This window comes from Gymnogyps californianus, chromosome 1 (assembly GCF_018139145.2).
Source record: "Gymnogyps californianus isolate 813 chromosome 1, ASM1813914v2, whole genome shotgun sequence".
Taxonomy (NCBI): domain Eukaryota; kingdom Metazoa; phylum Chordata; class Aves; order Accipitriformes; family Cathartidae; genus Gymnogyps; species Gymnogyps californianus.
Window position 1 is genome coordinate 196,091,972 of NC_059471.1, and position 26,312 is coordinate 196,118,283.

At 44.6% G+C, this 26,312-nt stretch overlaps 1 protein-coding gene across 1 annotated transcript in view; it reads left to right on the top strand.

The window, feature by feature from the left end:
* The first annotated feature begins 611 nt into the window (after positions 1 to 611).
* The window catches only part of PLXNB2 (plexin B2), a 265,036-nt gene continuing 239,335 nt past the window's right edge, over positions 612 to 26,312 (top strand). The window contains exons 1-2 of the mRNA XM_050891898.1: positions 612 to 673; positions 10,061 to 10,163. The gene's annotated coding sequence lies outside the window, so the exon portion shown is untranslated. The remainder of the gene's footprint in view (positions 674 to 10,060; positions 10,164 to 26,312) is intronic.

Genomic DNA, 26,312 nt, shown 5'->3' on the forward strand with positions numbered 1-26,312 from the left:
TGGCTGGCGGGCAAAACAAAGCGGAGACGGGGAAAGGAAAAGGGAGAGAAAGTGCGGGTCCTGCCTCCTCCCGGCCCTCTGCCTGAATCTCCCTGCATGAGACAGCGCTGCAAGCGGAGCCTGACCGGGGGCAGGGGGTGGAGAGAGGAGGAGGAGGACGGACGGAGGGAGGGAGGGAGGAAGGAGGGACGAACCGGGAGCCTCTCTCCTTCCCTGGGCTGTTTTTTCAGTTTCCTGTCTCGCATTGTGCTCACGGCGGATATGTGCTGCGCCTACAGGTGTGTCCCCTCCTCGCAGCTTTTCCCCGGCTCCCCGGCTCAGGCTCCGGCTGTCGGGGGGCGGCGGCGGATCGCGACCGTCATGTGATGATTAATTTCTCTCGGGGCGGTTTCTCTCTCCTCTCTCTCCCTGCCTTCCCCTCCCTCGCTCCCCGCCGCTCTCCTCCTTCCTCTCGGAGGTGGCCGCAGCCGCTGCCGCCTTCGCGCTGACTCCGGCTGCTGTGGCGGCGGCGGGGCCCGCCGGGAGCATGGGCGGCCGCCGGGGGCTGCCGTAGCGCCTCTGCCCAGCCCGCCGCCGCCCGCCCCGGGCTCCCGGGCGCCGCCGCTCCCGCTCGGGCAACTCGGACGGTCCGCGCCCGCGGGGCTCCTCCCGCCGGCGCCTGCACCTGTTGAAGGTAACGCAGCCCCCAGCCCTGCCGCTGCGCGCCTCGGGATGGGGCTGGGAGGGCGGATTTCGCGGTGAGGTCCCCCCCGTCTCCCCCCCCCCCGCCGCTCGGGAGCTGCTGAATCGCGGGCAGAGCAACTTCCCCCTTCCTCGGCTGCGGCCCCCGGGGCCGGGGCGGCCGCGGGGCAGGGCGGCGGAGGGGGGGGCTTCCGCCGCGCTGCCCGCGCCCCAGATGGTTTTGGTTAAGGGGCTCCCAGGCGGCGGCTCCGGACTTGGAGCGCCTTTCGCAAGCCTCCGCGCAGGGCCGGGGGGAGGCGCGGGGCGGCGGCTGCTCCTGCCCGGCAGCCGGGGAGCGCCGGTGCCCGGCGGAGCTCCCCGCCGCCGGAGCGCAGCCCCGCTCGGTGGGGGCTGGTTGCTCTTGCTGGGAGTTTCGCAATCCCCTCGGCGCGGCTGGGGTTAGCTGCCCCGGTGTCGCGGCTCGCCCTGGCCCGGTGCCGGCCCCGCGCTCCGCCTTCACACCGCCGGCTCGGGAGCTCATTTGGGTTTTCCTGCAAACGCGTTTTGTCTCTTTGCAGAGGCAGCTTTAAACTTTCTTTCCAAACTGTTAATTAGATAGACTGTACTTTGCTTGTGTTTCGTGCAGGCGAATGAAAGCGCGAGGCTGGAAAGGGTTGTGACTCAAGGCATAGTTATTCGGGAGCTGCAGAACACCTCTGCCTTCCTTGTTTAGCTAGGCTGTACCTGTGACTTGTGACTTTGCCTTCTGAGAGACTGCATCAGTCTCGGTAACACCCGGAGACAGAAGGGATCAGTAACGACTCGGGTACTTTCTGGGTTAATCAGACACTCGGGTGAATATACAAAGAAGGAAGCATAAGTTTATCGCGTCTCTGAGATCTCATGGAAAATAGCATTGCCTTTGTTGTCCGTGAATTACAACACTACGTTCCCATCCCTATTGCTGAGCTCGTCATGGAATGATAACTTGCTTGTGAGGGAACTTGATGCTTTTGTAACTAACACTGTTACCTTGAATGTGATGATTAGCTTATTGAACACCAGAGGGAACTCTGAATAGGTAATTCATTCAAGGGAGATATATGCTTATTTTACTGTTTATGTTCTCATTACAATGGAATCTAGAAGGAAGCAAAGGTTGGTAAGTAATAGGCTGCTGGTATGCACCTAGGATTGGCTTCAGCTTGCTTTACAGTTCTGAAGGCGTCAACCCCAAAGCCGGGCTGAAAAATCTTTTTCTTTTTTTTTTCACTTTCCAAAGCTTGAAATATATAACTGGCCTTGCAGGAGCAGGGTTGCGTACCATGCTGTAGGCAAATCAGCTGGGTGACCCTTTCGCTGTAAGCTAGGGAGTGAGATTACACATGCACTTTGGGCTGGCACTTAATGCCCAGCCTGCCTCTTGGGTTGCCAGACAGATCCGGCGCGTTTGGGTATGGGGGCTGCCGCCTGCGATGGAAGAGCCAGAACAGAGCATGCTTCCAGCCAAAACAAAAGGGAGGAAGTCTGCTTCCGAGCCTGGCGTGGCTTGTCCTCCTTGCCTTGAAGACTTGTGTGTCTGCAGCCCTGGTGGGAACCTAGTCTGATTGCATGTGAAGTAGAAAATTATCTTTTTTAGAATATATTACCTAAACCAATACAGAAAGTAAATGGTGGCAGCGTTTGGAAAGGAGTTTGAATGGTTGCCTCTGGTACCAAAAGCTTTTTAAGTGATCTAACGTAACTGTAAGAAGCTGGGATCAACCCACCAAAATGTGATGCTGTGCTTTGTAGTAAAATGAACCCCCAGAACACGCACCTGAAGCTTTGGATGCTCGTGATAGTCTGTTACAACAGTGTTGATAATAAGACTTCTTTGATACTCCTGGATTGTTGATGACGTGGGAAGGATAGCACAATAAATACACTTGTGACTCTGACTTATGCTCCAGGAGCTGAAGCATCCAGCTGTTCATCCTGTCCCTTTGCCAGAGGTTACTCTGCCATTCAGACTTGTTTTCTGTTGGACTTCGAATCTGCCAGAGTTTACAGCCGGACATATCAATGTAAACTGTGTTTTATGGCTGTTCGCATTAGTCTGTAATGTGGTGAAGTCCAGTAGCATGAGCCTCCTGTTCATCTCTCTGTCCTGGCAGAGGGACAAGACAAACAGCTGGGGTCAGCTAAATCGAGCTGCAGCCGTCAACCAGAGCCCGTAAGCACCTACGTTCTTCTGAGATGGCAAATGTGACTCCAGCGAACTACCTCGTGCTGTGTCTCGGTGGGCAGTGGTAGCGGGGAGGCAGCTCTGCACAAGAAGAGGTTATGTGACCTCCTTGGTAGGTCGGTCACAGCACGCGGGGTTCTGGGTTTCAGAAGGATGTAGTAGACTGTGCACCTGAACAGCCCTCCTCTTCCACTCCTCCTCCTTCATCCATTCTGGGAATTAGCAAGTGAACAAAGGGTTTTTTCTTTTAGCCAAATCTTGCTTTGTCCATCTAACTTGAAGACCTATTATGTAAAATATCCTCACTAAGGGCACGGCCCTCTTCTGCCTGAATTTTCCTACAGATGTTGTTGAAAGTGGGATAAAGGCTTTAAATAGCTTTACAAAACTGGGAGCTGTTTGCCTTGCATGCAGAAGCTCCCTAAGAACAAACCACATTTTGAAGGGAGATCTCTTCATGAATACCTATTAAGAACAAAAAAATTCCAGTGACTTGTTGCTAATGTGTTTGGATTCTGGCTTGGTTTTGAGAAAATGGTTTGCACATCTATTTATTTTTATGAAGATGTAATACTAAGCATTTGTATTTCTGTAATGGCTATAATTTGGAACTTTCGTACACTTTTAAATTATTTATTGTACGAAGCACTGAATGGAAATATTTATTACACTAGTGTCACATTCTGAATATTGAATTACAATTGTAAAATTAAGGTAACAAGCTTAAATTGGGGTTTGCAACTTTAAGCTCTTGCCAGCAAGCAGTTAATGGCAACGTTAACTGCTAGTAAAGTAATTGCTACCGTTCTTTTACTGTCATTTTGTTCTCACTCTCCTCCAGTCAGACTGTTCCGCAGAGATATAATGAATATTCACCAAAATAGCTTGGCATTGTCACTTATGCAATTCCTCATCAGATCCAATGTGTTGATGAGCTAATGTGCACTTGATTAAACGTACTTGATTTATGCAAACAAAAACTGTAGGTCCTTCTTGAAGTAAAGTTAGCACCTGCACAGCTGTTAGTGAGATGAGAGTCTAAATAATTAGGGTGGAATTAAGTAAACAAACAACCCCAATGTGGTGTTCCTCCTACTTCTTCACCTTTATCTTTATGTTCAACTCAGTAGTCGATATTTATTTTGGCTTTTCTTGCAGGTTTTCTCATGCACCATGAGAAGCTGTGAAGCTCAGCTTATGGTGGGGGGGTCCTCTTCCATTTAAATGGCTACCATTGGAATAAAAAAAAGAAAAAGGCCATTATTAGCTATGATAAAGCCAAGGGTAACTAGAATTAGTGGAGTATTACTTTAAGAGTTTTGTTTAAGTATGAGGCTGGCTTGGACTTGACATTGGTCTGTTAATCCTTGTTTAAAAAAAATATAAAACACAGCCTGAGTAAGTTATTGAGGGGGTCTTTGTTTTAAAAAAACCAAACAAACAGTATTTGGATAGTAAGTGGTTTAACCTTCTACTCTTTGCTTGGTGAAAACTCATGTAGACAAAGTGGAAATAAGGAGTTGAAGATAGCCATTTTATCTAACCATCAGTGGCTTAGTGGTACAAAAAGCTCTCTAACTATCTACAAAACTGCTTAGATCTGGCTACAAAAAGAGGCTGAGGAGTCCTTGCCCCTGGAGGCTCCAGAGGATGGATGAAGGAGGGAGAGGGCACGTGCTTGCCCAAGCCCTGGAGCAATGGGGGAGACTGGAGAGCTGTTCAGGGCACCTTGTGGAGTTGGGACTTACTTTCTTTAGGCAGATAGGAATTTGGTTGTCTGTTAAAATCAAGTATTTCTGTTTCTGCTCTGCAGTGAAGTCTCTGGAAATACATCGCTTTTGGATCTTTCTAAGTTTCCATCTCAGATGGTTGAGGGAAGACTTACTTGTTGACATAACGTCCAAAAGTGTCTGTGCTTAACAAATATTAGTAATGATTATTAAAAAAAAAATCTCAGAGCCAATTTGATGATCAGCCCCTGCTCAATTGCTCAGCCCGAGACCACCATAACGCGGGGCAGAGTTTGTCCCCAGGAATGTGTCAGCATAGCTGTGGTCACCAGCCACGTGCTTGTTGGGACGCTCGGTTTCTCTTTGGAATTTGGCTTCTGGGAGGTGGCGCCAGTGCGGATTGATGATTAGCTCTGCACCGAGCTCCCCGGGCTTGGGAGCCTTGGCACTGGTTGGTGGACAGAGTCCACCCGGCGCCTTCTGAGGCGCTTCTGACCTTGCTCCACCTTTGTGGTTAGCTTCCAAGTTTCTGACTTTCTAGGTTCATTTTCGACATGCCCTCTTCTACTGCCTGCCCTTGGGTAAACAGCTTTGTGATCCTGGAAGCAAGTGAAATTAGTAGTTTTGATTTATTCAATCAAAGTGTGTCTTCTTCAAAAAGTTAGTTATGTAATTAAAACCTTATTTCTAGTGTTTTACTTGCTTTTCTTGTTAACTAGCATCACTAATGTAAGGCCACAGGTAAAAAGTGGAGGCAGTCAGTCTCACCTCTGTGCCCAGCAAGATCATGGAGCAGATCCTCCTGGAAACTATGCTAAAGCACATGGAAAATAAGGAGGTGATTGGTGACAGCAAACATGGCTTCACTTAGGACAAATCGTCCCTGACAAATTTGGTGGCCGTCTACGATGGGGTTACAGCGTTGGTGGATAAGGGAGGAGCAACTGACGTCATCTGCCTGGACTTGTGCAAAGCATTTGACACTGTCCTGCATAACATCCTTGTCTCTAATCTGGAGAGACATGGATTTGACAGATGGGCCACTCGGTGAATAAGGAATTGGCTGGATGGTCGCACTCAAAGAGTTGCGGTCAACGGCTCGATGTCCAAGTGGAGACCAGTGATGAGTGGCGTTCCTCAGGAGCCGGTATTGGGACCAGTGGTGTTTAATATCTTTGTCGGCAACATGGACAGTGGGACTGAGTGCACCCTCAGCACATTTGCCGACGACACCAAGCTGTGTGGTGCAGTCGACACACTGGAGAAAAAGGACGCCATCCAGAGGGACCTTGACAGACTTGAGAGGTGGGCCTGTGCGAACCTCATGAAGTTCAACAAGGCCAAGTGCAAAGTCGTGCACATGGGTCAGGGCAACTGCAAGCACAAATACAGGCTGGATGATGAGTAGATTGAGAGCAGTCCTGCCGAGAGTAACCTGGGGGTGTTGGTTGACAAGAAGCTCAACATGAACCGCCAGTGTGTGCTTGTAGCCCAGAAAGCCAACCGTATCCTGGGCTGCATCAAAAGAGGCGTGACCAGCAGGTCGAGGGAGGTGATTTTCCCCCTCTACTCCACTCTTGTGAGACCCCACCTGGACTATTGCGTCCAGCTCTAGGGACTCCAACATAAGAAAGACATGGACCTGTTGGATCGAGTCCAGAGGAGGGCCACGAAGATGATCGGGGGCTGGACCACCTCTCCTATGAAGACAGGCTGAGAGAGTTGGGGTTGTTCAGCCTGGAGAAGAGAAGGCTCCGGGGAGACCTTATAACAGCCTTCCAGTACCTAAATGGGGCCTACAAGAAAGCTGGAGAGGGACTTTTTACAAGGGCATGCAGTGATAGGACAAGGGGTAATGGCTTTAAACTGAAAGAGGGTAGGTTTAGATTAGACGTAAGGAAGAAGTTTTTCACTGTGAGGGTGGTGAGGCACTGGAACAGGTTGCCCAGAGAGGTTGTGCCCCCTCCCTGGAAGTGTTCAAGGCCAGGTTGGATGGGGCTTTGAGCAACCTGATCTAGTGGAAGATGTCCATGCCCATGGCAGGGGGGTTGGAACTAGATGATCTTTAAGGTCCCTTCCAACCCAAACCATTCTATGATTCTGTGATTCTATGGTTTTGGTAATTTGCAGTGAATGGATTTTGTATTACTTGACAGTCACAGTTTTCTTTGTTGCAGATATGTCATCTTTCTTTCTTTCTATTAAAGTTGTTTAAAAGCTTTCTCAGTCCTACAGCAAACCAGGAAGCTGTGGAGAAGCTTTGCCCCTAAGCTGTCCTTCCCCTACTTTTGTGCTGGACCTGCACAGAGCTACCTGTCGGGAGCACTCTGCCAGATTAAGTGCATAGGAACTGCCTGTGATCAACATGACTTTAAATAAGAATCCATGGGATTTTTAGTGCTTCAACTGAATTATTATAGAACTTACCTTTTTAGAACAAGGTACGTTCATGCTTATTGCTGAATAGACCTGGCTAGCATATTTCTAGTTAAGCTGGATTAGGTCTACGTGTCGATTTGGATTGAAGGAAGCTGTCATAAACCTGACACTAATCTTGCTATGTCTAGAGGGATCATTAGGGTGATAGCTGGGTCTCTTGGTGAAGTGATGCAGAAATCAAGATTTCTCACATTTCAAGCTTAACCTTCTGTCTATACTAATTGACTGTGTTTTAAATATGTACAAATTTTAGGAGTGAACTCCTTGCATCTTTTTCCTCAGGGCTCTTGTTTATCTTCTAGATAGTTTAAGAAGAGATAGTATCTCTTTCTGACTGATGTATGTAAGAGCTGTATATAAAGAAGATCTAGCTCTTACATTCCTAGTTGCATCACTGTTTAGCATTTATGCAGGACCAGTTCTTTAACCAATGTTTTCCCAGTGGGAAAATAGAGATTAGTCAAATGTATTCAACCACAGGAAGAAAGCAGAGGGCAGAAAAAATAAAACATATTGATTTGGTAAAAAGGGTGCAACTGAAATACAAGGTGAGGTCTCCCATCCCAAATCAGAAGGACAATTTAATAATCTTTTGCTTGGACTTAGCCTAGGCATACACAGCAAATAAAAGCTTCTTTCCTGAAGATACATGGCACTTGGAATGGTTAATAGTAGTAGGCTATGGTTTCCTTCAGCTTGTAATAGTCCTTTCCCTTTAATGGATCTGGTTATGCTCATTGCAATTGGAAGTCCAAAATATGCAGCTTCTCTCTTAAATACATCAGAAGACCGTTAATTTGTCCTTCCTTAATATGTTGCCACAGCGTGTGTTGAACTTACGTGCTATGTTCATTTAATCAGTATGAGACAAATTGGTATAAACTTAATGTTGGGCCTGTTGAATTGTAAGGCGATGAAAGCAATAGTTTAACCTCTTCTATTTCCAGTCTTGTGGGATTAGTAAGTAGTTAAAAACCTTTAAAAAGTTTTTCTGTGCGGTTTTGGTTCACATCATCAGCAACTGGACCTTTTTCCCTCATGAACTGACTAACACCCCATGTAAACTCTAGTTGGGATTGCGATGCATGCACGTCAGCCTTATGGGTATAAGTTACAAACCTAGAAAAGCAACTGAAATAGGTGACTTTTGGGCTATTTATTTTTCCTCCCAAACATGCTAAATGGAGGTGATTTTGTCTGAAAGGCTTTTACTCGGGCAGAAAGTGTCTTTGTGAGTACTTTGAAGAAGTTTTTCAAGAGTCAATAACTCTACAGCCATGCAGCTGGCTTTGTGACTGGGAATATGTATCTGCCGTGTGCTCCAGGTGTTGTCTCCTTCTGCCCACCCAAGCTGTTGAGATGAAAAACCAAAAGACTTCACCTGTCTTGGCAATCCCGTAGCTCTAAATGGTGGTATGAGTTTACTTATTCGTACATTGGATAAAACTCCAGAGAGATGATGTTTATGTTTATTAACAGATGGCCTCTTCGTTTGACATTTAGCTGGGGGAAGATCTGCAAGCATTTCACAGTCCATTGTGCATTTAATTCAGTGTTCAGTAGCATTAGTGAAAATGCAGGGCAATACTCTTTTGGGGTTTTTTTGTTTTGTTTTTTGTTTGGTTTGAGGGTTTGTTTGTTTTTTTCTTTTTTGAGACTGTCATTTGGAGTTTAGGGTCAGAGGAGCCATCAAGTCCTGCAGTTGTTTGGCCATCTCACTTGGCTATTGCTTATGGGCCAAACAAATCCTTGGGCTAAAGCATATCTTATCCTGAAAATACTGAGAAAAAGAGAATCCATCTTTAAGAATGTTGTTCCTGTTCGTTTCTCCCTGTTCAGATTTATATCTTGTTTCTAACAGGAGCCTTTTATGCTTTTGACTTGCATCTGTTGGTCCCTTTTAAGTCTTCTTGTGGCTGTATTAAAGTGGTTTTTATTGCTGATAATTTTTTTCCTTAAAGATGATCAAGTAAGCTGTCAGTTGTCTGTGTGGCTTATCAGAAGGACTGAATCTTTAAATCTGATTATGCATAATGCTTTTTTCCCCCTCAAAATGCTAATTGCTTTTGCAGCTCTGCTCTGCATGTTCTCTAATTTTCAACGTCTTTTTTTTGAGTATCAACCGTGGAACTGAGCGCAGTGTTTCAGTGTCACTCTTTACCATTGCATACCCCATCCCACCCCATTCACTGTTTCTGTTCACTCTCTTATCTTTGCATCCATGAACCATATTAGCCCTTTTAATGACAACAGAAGCTCTGAATGCGATGCTTAGTTGTGAGGCTATGACGACCTCCACGTCCCTTCTGGTTTCCTTGCTTCTTAAGGTCGCAGTTCTCCGATTCGCAAACCTTACCTGCATTCCTTGTTACTGGATACGTGTATCTGCATTCAGATATCTTAAGACTGTTTTGGTTGGAATGAGCCCAGCTTGACAAGTGATTGAGCTAACTCTGTGTGATTTCCTTTCTATTTTTATTTATCGTGCTACTAAACCATGTAATCCATTAATTTTACCACCAAGGACTTGCTTATTTCCAGGTAGCTAATAAAACACTTAGGTAATATAGAACATAATTCCAGTCATTGCGAATTGCAAAAGGAGCATTGCAGTTGCATGGTGATGTTACTCAGTAATGACAACTTTTTTGAGATCTTTCAGTTAACTAATTTTTTATCTATTTGGCCTATATGTTTTGATATCCTGTTTTTAAAATCCTGTTGATTTGATGTTTGTTGACTGTTATGACACATCTTTAAGTCTTCAATTGCTGTATTCAGTGCGAAATCAATATATTTCACCTTCCTTACTCTTCCCCCTTTTGCATTTATACAGATGAAAACGGGGAATTTTCTACGATGTCTCAAGATGCCAGCTCCAAAATGATTCCTTGTGTAGGACACCCATAAATCCACTGAGCAAGCTATTTCTCTTTGATTGTGCATGTTGCCCAGTCCCTTGTCTTATGTCTTCTCTGAAGCATCTTTTCTGTGTCTCTCCCAGCAGGAACAAGTACACATCAAAAGGCACTTCATCCTGGAAGCTATTTGCACAGAAGCCTGAGCCCCAAGAAGTCCCTTTTGCTAGCAGTGGTCGTGCTGCTCAGGTGGGCTAAGAACTCATTTGGACTGAGGGGGTTTTTTCTAACCACCTTTTCTTCTTCCAAAGCAGCATGTTGCTTGCTTGAGGAGGAGGAGGTCCTCTTGTAGAGCACTGCAGTGTGGTTGGCTTGGTGCATCGAGACAAGAGATGCCTGTGTGAGGTTTATGTGCTTTGGGCTTAGGTTGAAATATTACAGCCTCAAATTTAGTGCAATAATCTGGCATGAAAATGTATTTACTTTGTAATTGTCCTGGATACTGTCTGATTTAATAGTGATTTTTATGCGTATTTTTATACCTCTTGGACCTGTAGTGTAAAATGACATTAAGCAACTTGTGTGTGTGAATCATCTCCAAGGTAACTTAGTTATCAAAACATAGTATCTCAATTGCTCAGAGTAACACTTTCCACTTCTCTTAATTGCACTTTTGCAATCTGTGTTGCTTATACTGCCGCTGTTCATATTATTGTGTACAGGTGTACTCGGTAAGGACTTTCCAATTTACTTTTCCCAGTTGTAGCAATTAGTTATTATCTTTTTATTTTGATCCCGAGGCCTGTAAAATAAGTGAGTAAATGTAAACAGCATCCTTGAAACTAAACTCTTCATGGTATGTTCTCCTACTGATAATTTGAAAAGGCAGATTGTGTTTTCTGTTGTCTGTGGCATAATTAATCTACTTGAATTATACTTGAATAGGAACTCTGATATCAGAAGAGGGTTTAGCAGCCTTGGAAGTTAGGAGCTTTTGAATGAGGCAGCACTGAAGAGTTCCTGTACATTATTACTCGTTATTACTTGTTGGGAAAAGAAGAGACTGGTAAATTTGTGGCCAGAAATGGCTACGTACTTGCTTCCTTTCCCTCCCTCTCACAGACTTTTCTATTTTGCTCACATCTTTCATGTACAGTAACATAGCATGGCCAGGTTGTTTGCTGCTGTGTGTATGTCCCAAACTGAGATGCTCCTGCACCATGCTAATAGTTCAGTGACATTGGTCAGATGAAACAGGCGTATCTACTGGAATACCAGAAGTCTGGGCTGCTTTGTGTGTAGGTTTGGTGTCCAGAGTGCCATCTATGCGATCCACTGCATGCAGTGGGGTCCTGTAGGTTTCTTCACGGGGGACTTCATGCATTCTGGTTTTGTTTCTGCCTTTAGCAAGTAATTTCATTTCTCTCTGATTTTTTTTTTTTTTTTTGGCATTGCCTCTTTTTGGGGAATTTTGGGGAATCTGTAGACGGAAACTACAATTTAGTGGTATTTATGTCATATATAAGTAAGGCAAGTGGCTGCTGCAGCATTCCTCCTTCACCAGGAAGGGTGGGGACCTGCTAATTCTGTAAGCTATCCTATGTCCTCTCCCCAAAAGCCTCTATGCAAAAGCAGACCTGCATCCCCAGATTTCCTGGCCTGAGCAAAGCCTTCTACAAAGCACTTTCACATCAGGCTCTCCGCACCCACGAGATGACTTGGCACAGGGGGGAGCGTTTCTGTTCCAAGCGAGTTAGCAGCGTGCACAGACCATCATTCAATTATATGAAGTCTTTGGTGGCAATTCTGCTCTAAGTAGTTCCTGCCATCACTGGCCAGTAGCTGCTTGGTTGTGCTACCATGACTGTTTTGTGGAGCTGTGCTGTGAACTGGACAGAAGGGCTGATCTGGCATTATACTATATTATACGTAGTTGTTATATGGCTTTGAAAAAAAATATTTAAAAATTTCACTGCATCTCTGATGTGTTTCACAGCATGGCCCTGCAAACACATGTTATTTTACAATGTTGGATTGAGAAGCTGGAAGGCCAAAAAAAAAAGAGGATTCAAGACTCGCTTAAACTAATTTTGTTGCCAAACTCTTTGTGTTATCAAGCCCCGCCTGTGTCTGTAGCTCTCTTCTTTTCCTGCCCATCCCCTCCTGGGTGGCCCTATTAGTCAGGGAAGAGGAGGCTTTTGCAAACAAAGTTAGGGTGTTGAGCTTGTGCTTGCAATAGCAGCCATGCCCCTGCGTAGCTTCACTTTCATTGGGAATAACATGAGGTGGCTTTAAACAGAATACAGCCATTTTGCATAGAACCGCCTAGTGCCTTTATTCTCTATGGGTGCTCTAAATATCGTGTCCACATGCACTTTATGGGGGAGCTTTCTTGGTACCTGTTGGTTTTCTTTCTCAGCTAATGACCTCCCGTGCACTGCTAGCGCACTCCATAGTGTTAAACCATGTGCATAGTCACTTCCTTTTCCATCTTAACTCATTTTAGAAGACTTTGCTCTTGAATCTTGTAAATGGGGTGATAATTTCAAAGCAAACAGCTTCCAGTCCCTTCTTGCCAACTTTTGCCCACAAGGTATGCAAAGTAAACAGTGCAGTTAGGAAATCAGTTATGTACCTTCCCTCCTAGTGCAAGGCATCCCGGGATGGTTCGTAGCTCTGTAGTAATGAATAAAGGGAGAGAATGAGATTGGTACACCCAAGTTGCGTTTTAATGTATGGAGCCATTGCACAGATCATTCATATTCTTAAGAAGCTTTAGGAAAACCTTGTAAAATGTAAGGCTTTAAAAAATCTCCACTATTCATGTATTGAACATAAAGGTATTTTATTGCTTGCAACAGAGAAAGAAAATCAAAATATCAAGGATGGGGTAAAAGAAGTATAGATAATTTTCTTCACATATAAAAAATAACTTTGAAGCAGACTTTTCCTAAATATGAGGATTCTTACCTCTGTTAGGCTCTTGGAGGAAGCTTAGAAGGATTTCCAGGTGCTACCATGACGTTTATAGGTTTGATTTGGAAACCGTGGGTCTGGATGCTGGAATGGCAGGTACACGGCAGTCGCAGGGTATGATACCTGTAACAGGACATGCAGATGCCATCGTGGTGTATTTATTCAAGGAGACAAGTGTAGGCAACTATTAAAAAATGTGACTTTAAAAAGTTGACAAAGAAATGGTTAATGCTTAATACATTTAGCTCCAGCCTAAGTATTGAACAGCCTTTGCCAATTGAGCAATAGGAAAATTTGTTAAATGTGAAAACTAGACCTAAGGTTATCGACTCTGAGGCTCAGCTACAAGGGGACGGCGTGGCTGTAAAGAGGAATAACCGTTATGTGATCCCCTCCAAATGAGAGAGGGCAGGTCCCAAGTGTACGAGGCTTGCAGGAATTCAAATCAACAGTTGAGTTATAATCTAATGAGGCCATGAGCACAAACACAACTTCAATGTAAAGCTCACACGTGTGGCAGCGCAAATAGAAAGCTGGAGTGCCCCTGTCCCAAAAGACGACCCTTCATTAGCAATTTTACTCCCTTGGCATGCCTCAAAGGGCAGTATTGTAATAACCCATAGTGGTTCTCCTTCACACGTTTCTAAACACTTCGTAAAAGTAGCTATATGCATGGAGTGCTCTCTGCTCCTTTTCAGAAATAGGATCTCTGTTACAAAAAAAATTTTAAAATTTATATATTTTATATATGTAAAATACAAAATTATATGTATTATGTATAATATATTTTATAGTTACAATTGATGTGTTTTTAAAGGAAAGTATGCTCTGTCATGTGAAAACTTTCCCTTCATGTTTCCCAAGTGAAGGTTTTGAAATTCGCGAAACGTAGGGTTTTTTAATAGAAATTCCTTGAGTACTGTAAATGTTAACTCAAAACACCTGAAAGAATGTAACATATCTGTCTTCTGGAATATTTCAGTTGTACTTGTGCCAAATGCAGAGCAGTGAACTCAGCTGCAAGGGCCTAGTTTGGCTGTACTTGTAGTCCCTAGAATGCATGAGCTGATTTATTTTTTTTTTTATACAGATTTAATGTTAAGCTCTTATGTTTACCTGAAGGGAGAGGAAATATTACAATTTGAGTAAATTTTTTTTAGTCGTTTATGTGAGTGTGTATATATATATATATAAGCCACAAAGTAAGGATGAAATGTTCCTGGAATAAATTCTTTTTAAATAGTTGTGCTTCAGAAAAGCATGAGATCAAACATCCCAAACCACACAATAACATTTTTTTGCTCTTTAGTTCAAATAAACCTCACTTCAATTGACGTATATTTTTTTTTTCCTGAGTGGAATTATGAATATCCTCTTTACAAACCTAAGAGAGATTAGGAGTTGAGGTAGCCTTCTGCTTAGCCTGGCCCCCATGAAGCAGACACTGCTTTATGAGATTTCATTCAGCACCTGCTTTTTACCTGTGAATCCTTAATGAGGTTAAAGCCGTCCACGTAAATATAATTAAAAATGTGATGCAAATCGTACCAAAGCCAGGAGATCAGCAGTCCAGAAGCTTTGTGGCTGAACTACAAATCATCAGGGTAACCTTTTCTTCAGTACATACCCGTTCCCGTTCTCTGCCCATCTTCTGGGGAGGAAAAGACAGTGGTAGTCAGTGGGACAGACTGTACCTTCCTGGCTTACCTTGTGCAAAGATCAGCAAACCAGGTAGGAATCCAGATTTTTATTTATCTTTTGTCCTCTGAGTAGCTGTTTGAATGGCTTTCTTCTTGCTCTGTGGTCAGACAGAAGGCAACATCTTATCTACTTCTCTGTCACAGTTACAATAGCTCTTTTTTTTTTTTTCCAATAGTCTAAAGATGATTCTTTTTTTCCTCAGACTGTATATGTTAAGTATAGTGGGGACAATGTGTTTATTTTTCATCCTTTCATCTGGAGAAACCTGGCAGCAGATTGCTGAGTGCTGGAAAGGCTGGCTAATGGGAGCAATCTTTGCAGCCGCTTCATATTGTTTGGCTGTTTGAAGCGAGAGATAAAAAAACGTCAGTGACATCTAAGTTGGGTTTTATCTTTTTGGTGTGAGAAGGCTGCACATGTGAAAGTTTTGAGAATACTGTAATATTTTTCCTGTTTCTAAGTTTAGCTATAAATATCTATGGCCTACTTAAATAAGATGGACCCATGTACCTCAAACTGAATAGATGATTACAAGAAAATCAGATTGCTTTCCCCAAGTGAGCAGTTGCACAAACTCAAAACATTCAGAAAAGATGAATTAACTGAAGGTGTGGAGATGGAGTACACCAAACCTCAAGCCACCTGCAGGCAGGCAGTACTCTTGAGAGAGAAATTTACTTTCTCCTTTGGATTAGAAAGAAAGGGGAATTTGATCCCCTGTGAAGATGGAAGAAACATGATGCTGCCTCATCCTCCCACTTGGGAGTTGTTCTTCAATGGAATGGTCTATCATTAGATCTTTTTCAGGAGAGGAGGTTGCTACCATTTTACAGGAGAGCAAAGTGAAGGACGGGGCTGTACTTATTTGCCTGGGATCAGAAATGCGGATTTATTCCCCAGGCCTGGCAGATCCAGAGTAGAAATCATGTATCCAAAGGCCTTTGTGCTCGGACACCCTCAAGGGTCTCTTCCTGGCTGAAGAATGACCCTCAGGTGGTGGTTTGGATCTATATTGTACGTAAATTATATAACTTCAGCTAAGGAGAACACACTAAGATTACACTGAGTGTGTGTTTATGCAAGAAAATTAAATTGTGAATCTGTACAATTGGGTCCGGTTAAAATAAGGTATCACCACATCAATCACGAGCAGAGGCACGCAAAGGAAATCCTTCGCCAGCGTTCCTCAGGTGCACTGCAAATGCCTCGCTGTTCCTGGAGCGCAAAATCATTCCTCCCTCCTAAAGAGCATCCAAATGCTTTTGTTATTGACCGGGAGATTAAAAAAACCCCAACAACTAAGTGTACAGCTTGGATCCTATTACTGTATTGAATAGCTATTAATATGGCTGCTGTGGGAGATGTGGTAGGAAAGGAAGCATAGCTGCCTATAGCTGCAAACTTAAGAGCTTCTAAAGTTGTAAAGTGCTCCTGCTGCTTCCTCCCACGTCAATACGACCTGCCATCCTCTATTTGTATTTTGTACGTTGACTTTGGAAAAGATTTGATTTGACGCTACAGCACAGCTTGAGGAACCGGCTGTACAGAATATTAATATCTGATCTTGTTTCATTAATATCAATTTCAGGCATGCATTCCAGAGGGGGTTAATATTAAGCTGTTTTTAACCACAGCAATATTGTACAGATTCCTAGACCGAACACAGCAGCTGGTTTGCACTAAATTTTACAGTGCAGGAGACAAGAAATAAGCTTCCTCACAGAAAGGGAATGTGGCAGTGGAAGTCCTGGAAGCACGGGGAGATTTTAGGCACTGGGCGGGATGTCTTGCTTTCACGGAGAGGTCTGGCAAAGGCGAGGCAGGAGACCAGAGGAACGGCTGGTCTTGGCTGTGCTCTCTCCTTGGTTTCTGATGTTGCTGTTCATCTCAGGTTCTTTGTCCTGATCCCATCTCAGCTCTCCTGTTGACTTGTGTTTGTCTCACATTGCGAGTTGCAAGCTTTCAGCCAGGCTGCGTTTCTGGGCTGGCTTGTGGCCATCTGCCCCACTCCCTGCGTCCACCTAAAGCAGAAGTGGTTGTGTGGCCACTTGCTCAAAGTTGGAGCAGACACTGCAATGGCCTGATCTACTGTGAGACCACCAAATGAGGTCATTAGACATTAGATTATTTTTTTAATTATTTTTTAATTTTTTTTTTTTACAATTCAGATATGCAGCCTTGGAAGAAGTGAATGAACCATATCCTTCTCTCTTTCTCCGCTCTTTCCACCACATAAAATGGCAAAATTAGGTAGCAGCTATATTGTTTTACAAATGCCTCTATGCGTGAAATTAGTGTGCTTCCAAAAAAAGCCCTAAAACCAAAAGACTCTGCAATGTTTGTTACAGTAAGTTAGGCCTGTGACATTCTATCCTCTGAGAAATATTCCTGCATAGGGAACTAGTTATCCAGTTCATCAACATGCATAATTTCTTCCACTACTCCTAGCTTTGAGTCGAGATTGGATTTTGTGAAGATGTCTGCAGAGGAGTTTTATGTACTGAGCCGTACAAAAAGAAAAGGTTAAAAATTGTTGTTGCAGCAGCCGTGGAAAGCTATAGCATAAACGCTCACTGCTTTAAAATATGAAAAAATGGTGTCTTTTGAATATCAAAGGGATTAGTATTAATCCAGCACTTGTGATTTTCTTAAATCATGTTATTTGCATAATAATACTTACCACCTGCTATATCTTCAAAGCGCTTTTCAGACATTAACTAATTGATCTTTGTAACACCCCTGTGATGTAAAGACCTGTTATTATCCCCGCTCTGCAGATGTGGAAACCAAGACCCAGAGTAGTTGAAGGAACTTGTTGGGTGCAGGGCTGAGACGGTGGCATCGCGGGCGCCGGGTCCCTATTGTTCTGTCCTCTGGGAGTTCCCGCTCACAGCACTTCCAGGGGCAGCCGCGCTTTCTTCTTGCCTGCCTTTATTTAAGAACAAAAAAGGCACTGAGTTATTTCTTTGTGTCTTTGGAGGGATATTGTTGGGGGATGTTTATTTGTTTTGATTCTGACTTTTTTTGCTAAATGATTTTGCTCTGGTTTTTAGTCGCCCTATAGTCAAATACACATAAGACAGTAAAGCTGCTTACAGCTCCTTACTGTCTCTGTGCACCACAGCGATACTGGTTGAGAGCTTTTAAGCACATTTTTCTTTGTTCAGGACTCACTGTGGTCTTCCTACTAGGAGCCTTTTGGTCAAATTTGCTCCACTTGTCAGAGTAAGAAATTACTAAAATGGGAAGTGACAGGGTGAGTTGCCTGTCGTTATAAAATTTCAATACCTGTTCCCATCCCGCGCTGGCGGTGAGCGGCAGTGCCCAGGTGGCTGCCAGAAGAGCAGCCGGTGTCCGTGACCGAGGGCTGCTCCGGCGGTAGGAGGTTGAGGTGGTGCTTCTGCTGGGACGGCAGCGTGTTCCCTCCCTGTGGGACATCTGCCTCCTGGTTTTCCTTCGCTATGTGTCTGGGGGAGCCACGGGCGCGCGTTGTCCCAGCCCTCGGTTGTGTGGGTGACATGCGGGTTCCCCCAGTCTCCAGCACTGCTGCCTTCGGAGCACAGCTTAATAAAATGCCAGGTGGGCCTTGGTAAGTGTTGTGTACCTGGAGCACAAATGGGGCAAAAATGGAGGACAGGCAGGTGTCACGCACCTAAGTCAAAGAACAGATACTAAAAACTCTTTCATGGGTAATAATCTGAGGGAGAGTTTAAAATGGGGTGTTAAAAATATATTACAGTCCCTTTAATCTGGCAGTGTCACTTTAACACTCCAGTGCAAGGGCTTAATATTAAAGTGTGTGGATTTGTTTTTACAGATGTTTCAGCAGCATTATCTCCAAGCAGGAACATAAATCTTGGTGGTGGAGCACTTGGAGCCCATCAGTGCAGGTTCAGACTAAGCTGTAGGAAAAGCCTGTGTCACACCAGATTTCAGGAGATGATTTCGGATAACGTATGGTTTCCCAAGAACAGTGCCCAGGCCCCCACGAGGGCTGCAGCGGTGGCAAAGTGGCAGATTATGTCAAAAAGTTAGGGACATGGTTATAGGTATTGGCTTTAGTTATTTGGCTAAGCAGGGGGCCGGGGGAGGCGACGAGGGGGAGCACAAGTCACTCTGAATTCCTTTGTACTCCAGCTGGGACAGATGGGCTGTAATCTCTCTTCACAGCACAAATTACAGGGTTTCCAGACCCTCGCATGCTTGTGGGTTGTTGGCTTCTTTTCACTCCCTCGAACATCATTTCCATACAGCCTGTATTGGCTCAGGGCGGAAGCAGATCTGGCTTCAAGTGAGAGTGTCACTTGTCCCGTGAGGTGCTCTCTCCATGTTTTGTGGCATCTTCAGGTGAAAGGGATGAAACCAAAGAGTCCCTGTATGAAACACCGCTCAGAGAGAGAAGGGCAGCTTGGGAGAGGGAGGAGAGAGGGCAAAGCCCCGGTCATGCTCCAAGTGATGCTTGGTGGCGGGGGAAGCACTCCAGTGCTGATTAATCTGCTAATGATGTGTTTGAAGACAGAGAGGAGTGGGATAAAAGGTGAGTCACTTAGCAAGAGGCAGGGCTGGAAGTGCAGGGCAGGGCACGGGGCACGATATGAGCCGGTCGGGGCCTGGGGGTTGAACTCAGCTTGTGGGAAGCATCGTGCCAGCCCGCTGTGCTCCTCTCGCAGGGATGCGTACAGTGCTTGGGAGAAGGCTTTGGCCGTGGCATCCCCGCTGCTCCCAGCAGCCGTGGCGGTGCCTGTCTGTCTCCTTCCCCGTCGGAGGACAGGGCAGCCCTCATGCTGGTGGGAGCCAGCTGCTCCAAGGGTCTCGGGGATAAATTGCCATGCTCGCCACAGTACCAGATTTTTTATTTTTTGTGGCCGAGGGCACAACGGCTTGGGCAGTCACCTCAGTCACGGCTATTATGCTCAGGGATTGCCTGAGGGAAGAAACGACTGCAGCCAACTGCGGTGTTGCTGGGGCTGGTGGCGAAGCAGAGGTTGAGCTTCCCTTTGTCATGCTCAGCAAATGCTTTCTTGCCTCTGAAGGGACCAGAGCGAGTGGGAACTTGTAACCCATCTTCCCTTTCCTGCCTTTGCTGCTGAGGGTAAACATGGACCATCAGGTCATGTCAGAATTACAACGTGGACAGTGATGCCCTCCCTGGCTTCTGAAATGTCAAACGGGGGCATGCCCTCTCTCTCCTGAATTTTTTTTCTTTCTGATCTGAAACTACTGAAGTGTGGAGTTTCTTTGTACCACAAATGGTAGATGTACCGAAAGGAGTCTGTAGAAGACTTCTTATTTTAACATACTTCTTGTAATCAGGGCAAAAAGCTTTTAAACCCAAATCCATAACACTTCTGCCCCCCTCCCCCTTAAATTAATCAAAGGAATAAAAATATTTTTGCCACTCAAACTTATGTTTGAGACTTGGGATTATTTTTTTAAGCTTGATGTTTATGAAGGATGCAGGGCTGTCTGCAGCAGTGAATGACATCCTACATATGTCCAGCTGAAGCTTCTCCATAGCATCCCATCAGAAGGCCTCACTTCTGGACTGCAGACAACATCAGATGCAATTTATTCCTTGCCTTTGGATCAGCCAGTGCAAATTTTATTTTGTTTTTTTTCTTACTGTGAATACATACTCAGTTATGGGACTGATGTCTTTCCAGATGATAGCTTTCCAGAAAACCTGGGCACCTATGAGATAATGATTACTTTTGATCTCTTTTCTGCTGGGCTGTACTGAACTATCAGCCCATGGGAGAGGTCTCAGCAAACTCAGTTTATTTAGAAGAACATTTAAAATAATGGAGAACGGATTTAGGGAGGGATCTGAAGAGGCCATATACAGAGTCAATCCTCTGTCGTAAGGCAGAATCAGCTGTGGTTAAGCAGTTCCTTACAGATGCTTGTTGAACCTCTTCTCCAGACCTCTGATGGGGAAGACTTCATAGCTGTCTATTCCTCTGCTCAACTATTGTTACTGTGAAGTTTTTCCTGATGTTTATCCTGCAACTCCTGGATGCTGTTTAGGTCTCTTGTCTTTAATAGACATGGCGAATAGTTCATTCCCTTCCTCTGTGAATAATTCCTCTCTATTTGTGTACTCAATAAAAGCTAAATCACTTGCCAATAATTCTTGGGCCCTTGAAACGGTGAGAAAGCAAGCTCTTAAACTGTTTAAAGTTCTCTTCAGAAATAACATTGCTTTGGCAATTTATACAGCATTGAACTTGTTTGTGAGCTGACTCTATAGACTCTGTAACTGGCTAGGTTTGTTTAGTAAACTTTTTAAAACCCCTCACCTTTTAAAAACCAATTGTTTCCAGACTGGGGTTATAAATGGAGTTTTGTGCCTCTTACTTGTTTAATTTTGCTGTGAACAAAAATGCTAGTGTCTTCATTCAAGGGCTTGCCTTGCTTTGTACCGGCTGATTTACAATACAACGTGTAAATGTAGTAGCAGCCTGGAACAAAGGAGAGCCTGTTTATCCAAACAAATTTGAGGGTGAGGGTGAAGAGGTAAATTGCAGCCTGTTCACTGAACTGCAGCTTGAAAGCAGAACGAAACAACTGTGCGGGGAAACGTGATGGGCAGAATGATCCTCGGGGGGTTTCGGCCCAGCGTCCCTGTAATTTTAGGGCAGCGCTGACCCAAGGAGCCAAGGTGAGCTGTCGGGGCACCCAGGTGCTTCCCGGCCCTTTGGAGGAGCTTCGCTGGGAATTGAAGATTTTTTGTAGCCGATTTTTGTGCACTGCTTGGAGCGGTTTTTCTTCTGTAGGCAGTTGTGTGGAGTCCAATGTAACCTCTTGGCAGGTCTCACCGCAGTCGCCGCAGTTCCCTCGTCTGCGGTGTTTTAGCCGATTGCTTCTACTTGTCCTGAACTAAAGCCAACAAACACATTTCTCGGATTTAAGTATTCTGGGTATTTTAGCCTTATTGTTAAGCTTGTGTATTTCAGCTATAACAGCTAAGTCTATTAGCAAAGAGATTAAATTGTGTAGAAGTTATATTGCCTTGTCCAGACATGAAAAATAAATTGTTAGAAATGGGCTTCCGTCCAAGGCGTGATCGCTCCTGGAAAATAAATTGGACAAAAGTACTCACTGCGGTGCTTTGCTAAAAGGCCTGTGCCTTGCACGCTCGCTTTTCGCACTTCCTATAGATTAGTTCGCTACCTAATTACAAAAAACGTTAAAGAGAATCGCCTATTCAAACTTGTATTGATAGCGCTTCCTAATGTTGGTTGTGGTAAGGGTCCGGGTTGCTGAAAATCTACATTTTTTTTCTGCTTCTGCTACTATGTAACAGCTTGAAACAGTGATTTGCAGAACAAGGAAGGTTGGTTGTAGCTGGGACGTGATAAGGTGAACCCTTCTTTAACGCAGCTTATCAGCTTCTTGGCTCAGTTGCGTCCTGTGTGCCGTATAGTATTTACTGTCATATCAAGCAACATGAAGTTTCATCTGTCCTTTGTCTTCCTGCCCATTAAGTACAAAATTCATTTTGCTTTTGCAGAGCTTTCTTCTAAACTTTCCTGAGTTATAAATTATGGCTTTTCTGAAATCTTCAGCCTTGCCTGTGGGAAGAACACTTTAATTTGGTTTAACATTAGATGAGTAATCTAGCTACACATAGTGATTTTTCAGTTCAGCTGCAGTCAGCTTCTTACTCCAACTGTTCCACTAAAATTTCAAAGATGTCAGTCAATTCCCAGCCAGCCTTCTTTACCCTCCTCTTGATTTTTCTTGTTCTCTTCTTGGTCTATGACACTGAAGAGAGCACTATCTTATAAAGCATGTGTGCTGTATTCCTGTTAATGGTCTTCAACACAATTTTGTTAAGTCGGGGTGCTGACCTGGTTTTGCTCCGTTCAGTCCTTGCCTAGAATTTTATCACAGACACTCAAATATTTCATGCTTGCCATTTCAAAACACATGAACAGCATCTCTTAAGGAATATATTTTAACTTCTCGTGTTTGTTTTCGTCCTTTCCAGTGTGAAACTGGGTCAGCGTTAGTTAAACTAGTTTATCTTGTTCTCCGTATACGTGAACACAAAGTCAGGCTGAAAGCTCTCGCCTGGTGTGCAGGTTCACTCCACGGCCATTTTATAGGCACTTGAAACGCATCCTTTCAACGTCGGCAAGCTCTGTTCTGCAGATGCATGGATGGACAGGACGGAGGGACTCAAGGGCTGACTTGTTTCTGTGAGCTACGCTGAGGCCAGCAGGGAAGCTCCCGATTTGGGGTGCGGGGCACTCCTTGGGGCAGCTGGGCGAGGGAAGAGGGATATCCTGATGGTGCAGGAGCTGCTGCCCTGCGAGGTACTGGTGGGTCAGCAGATGGGATGCACTGCTCTTGAGAAGCTTGGTTTTATTCCTGTAATTAGCACGTAAGGTTAATTTACTCCTGAGAATGTGTAAGAGGGAGGCTTGGTCTTCAGGGACTGCTGCCCACTAAAGAAGTGGGGGGGGGTGTTTTGTTTTAAGCAGCTAAGTGTGGTACGGACAGTTTCCTGATGGAAGGACAGAAACATCTTCATAGCTTGTGTTCTGAAAAGCTTTGAGAAGGCTGTGGGCGATGGGTCAGCACATAAATGTTATTAATTTCATGTGGAGTGGCTAAACTTCCTGCTGACTTAGGTAATGTACCCACTGAGCTTAGATAAAAGGTTAGAGATGGCAATTATGGAAAAATCCTTTTCCGTTAAGCTTTTCTAAGCTTAACCAAGCCACTGTCAATAATTATTCTTTTTTTCCTTGCTATTGTGGACTGAGTCTAATCCAGACTTGGTTTATTTATTTTTATTGCTTGAATGTGCACGCTCAAGCTACATGGAGAATATCAAGCTACATTGGGTACACACTGAGCAAATGCATTTGCTGGATGTACCTGGTGTGTTAAGCAGTGAATAGATTTACAGTATGTTTGTAAGTAAGTGGTCATAATTGGGTTGTAAAAGTGCGTGCTCTTGCGCTTTTATTTCTCTGGTTGTCTCTTGAGTTGAACAAGGCATCTTGCAGAGTGGCATGGGGATGGAGGAGGGGTTCAACCAGAAGGGCTAGAAATAGCAGCTGTTTGTTTATGCCAGGATTTTTATTCTCTCTTCTTCCTCCTCCCTTTCTTAGGGGTAGTCTTATGTATTCCACCCACTCTCATTCCCTTCTGGTGAAAGTGTGTGGATGTGCTCCAGGACCATATGTGCTCGTAGATATATACTTCAAAGGAAACTCTAGACCGCCTAGAGAAGCTGTTTGAGAGTTTAGATGAGCCCTGAATTTGCCGACTGCTACAGCATTTCTTTTGAAGAACCACATGGCAGTGCTGCCATTTCTTTCCTTCAGCACCTTTACACACTGATGAACACCCTTAGCCCCCAAAGCAAGTAAGCTGCTGATACGCATACTCTGTATGAACTTAAGCAAGCTGAATTTCACCTCAAAGCATCAGCTCAGCTAGGCTTTTTGGTGGCTAGGTGACATGTTTTGGATCACATGATGTATTTGCCCAGCAGTGAGAATAACGTGAGGTTATTTCTTTTTTTCCTCTTCCATGCACAATGATTTCTTTAAAGAGGATTTTCCCAAGTGGTTTTCATGGAATGGCGGGCACTTGCCCCAGCTGATTTGGGGACACTGTCTTACTAAGTTATTATTTCTAGGTACTGAGGATTCTAGCTGCAGACCAGAAGGACCTTGGCTGTGTCTGCTCTGCTGGGGCTGTTCTTGGTTAGATGCCTACTTTGTTTGACAAACCGCAGAGATTCTTGGTGGCTTCCATATCACTTGTGTGGTGTTGAAGTGAATATGCCAAACGTACTCTTGGTTGGGGAATGCAGGGCATCTGGTACAGATTTCGGCATCCTTTTCCTTCCAAAAAACAGAATTGCACAATAGCCACTCCATTCTAGCAGCAGCAGCTGTTGCGCCTGCACCGTATTCAAGTTAAATGTTTGCCAGGAGTTGTCCATTAAATTTTCCAATATGAAACATTGATCTTTCATATGAAGGCATTTATTTTAAAAAGCCTTCCTACCTATTTTTATGGATATTTGGTCTGCTACTCTTGAAAAATGAATGATTGTACCTGGCAGATGCTTCAACAGACTTTTATATAGCATCTTTCACTCTCTATATGCTCTAATCCATGATGCTGATCTTACATTAATTCGTTTCTGTAGAAGCAAGTTTCATATCCCAGACAGGCTGATCCTGTTCGTAGCTAGCCGGAGGTAAGGAAAGGAAGATAGTTTGATTTTTCACAGGTGTTGCCATGCAGTCATGCATTGCCTTCTCCAGCCTTCACACTTTGGTCAGCCATGAAATACAGCGCGCAAGGGCGTGTATGGAAACTGTCAGCTAAAAAACCCATCCTCTCTGAACACAGGGAATTGGTCGTATTAGGGATGAGCGGTCTCGCTTGCTCGCCTCCTAAGACAGCAGCATGAAATTGCCTTTAGAGACTTGACAACAGCAAAAGAAAATGACTTCTCCCCCTCGCCATGCCTTTGGAAGAGCATGTTCTTGTTAGCCCGGCTGCTCGTAAAGGTGCTCTTTGTTATCCCTGAGATGATCTGCCGGTGTGCTGGGGGGGCTTCTCGCCTCCCCGACTGCGTACTTGTTTCCCTATTATCCGTGGCTAGTGGAGTGTTTGTGTTCACAGGATCATTTGTTTACAAATGATATCGTTTCTCCTGAGCCTACATCTTCTGATGATGATCAGTGGCTCAGTTACTTTTAATAAAGCTGAGGCAGTCAGACACAGGAACTCTTTTGAAGCTGTTGAGGCCTCGTCTGAGTCATATAATACCTTAAATGAAAACAGAGCTAATAGGAAATGTAGAAGTGAATGACAGGTGTTGGCAGGAGGGATGTTTAGGAAGTTTATAGCTTTCACGGCTTTCTTTTCTGCTCAGGGCAGATGATTGCTCTGCCTTTAGGCACAGACAAGCTGCAAATGAGAAGATGGTGGAGAAAAATGGCTAGCAGTAGCAGGGAGGTGGGTGATGAGTCTGACCTAACGTGTCTTCCTTTTTCAGCACAGGCAAAGCTCCTCATTCTGGTGAACCCAGTTCAGCGTTTGGTGCTGACTCCCTTGGCCCCGGGAGGGTGGTCACGGGATGGGGCTGGCTGGAGGCCAGGGCTCAGCAGCTCAGGTTCCCACAAGGAAGGGTCTCCTAGGACCTGCAGTAATGATTAGCTCCAAGATGCTCTGGCAGGCATTGAGTGGTTTTGGGACATGTTTGGAAGCCGATTCGGTAGTCTATAATACATATTCCCCAACCGTATGTTTCGATCTCCCCCAGCCTCCCTACCTGTGAGTGTCCATACGACAACTTAACTCTTTTGCCAGTTCAGGCTGTACACAGGCTTTTGTCAAGCTAGCAAAGCAATGGTGCTTTTCTGCAGAGGTGGTAAAAGGGAATCCTTAGATATTACATTTAACTTCTTTAATAGGAATGGATACATAGGGGTGAATGCTGAGTGAGGACATCTCTACTATTCGCTTTTCTGATAATATGGAACTTAAAGGCAATACATTTATGGCCTTTAAAACTCTTCTAGGCAAAATAGCTCATCAGAGGTTCAAAGAAGATGTAAGTTTCAGGAAAAAAATGAAGTAGAAGTACAATGTGTGTTGTGCTGGCTCGTTTGTTTTTGTAACCCTGGGCATATGCTACTGTGCTGCAGAAGATGTGGGCTCTTCTTTCCACACTCACTTTCC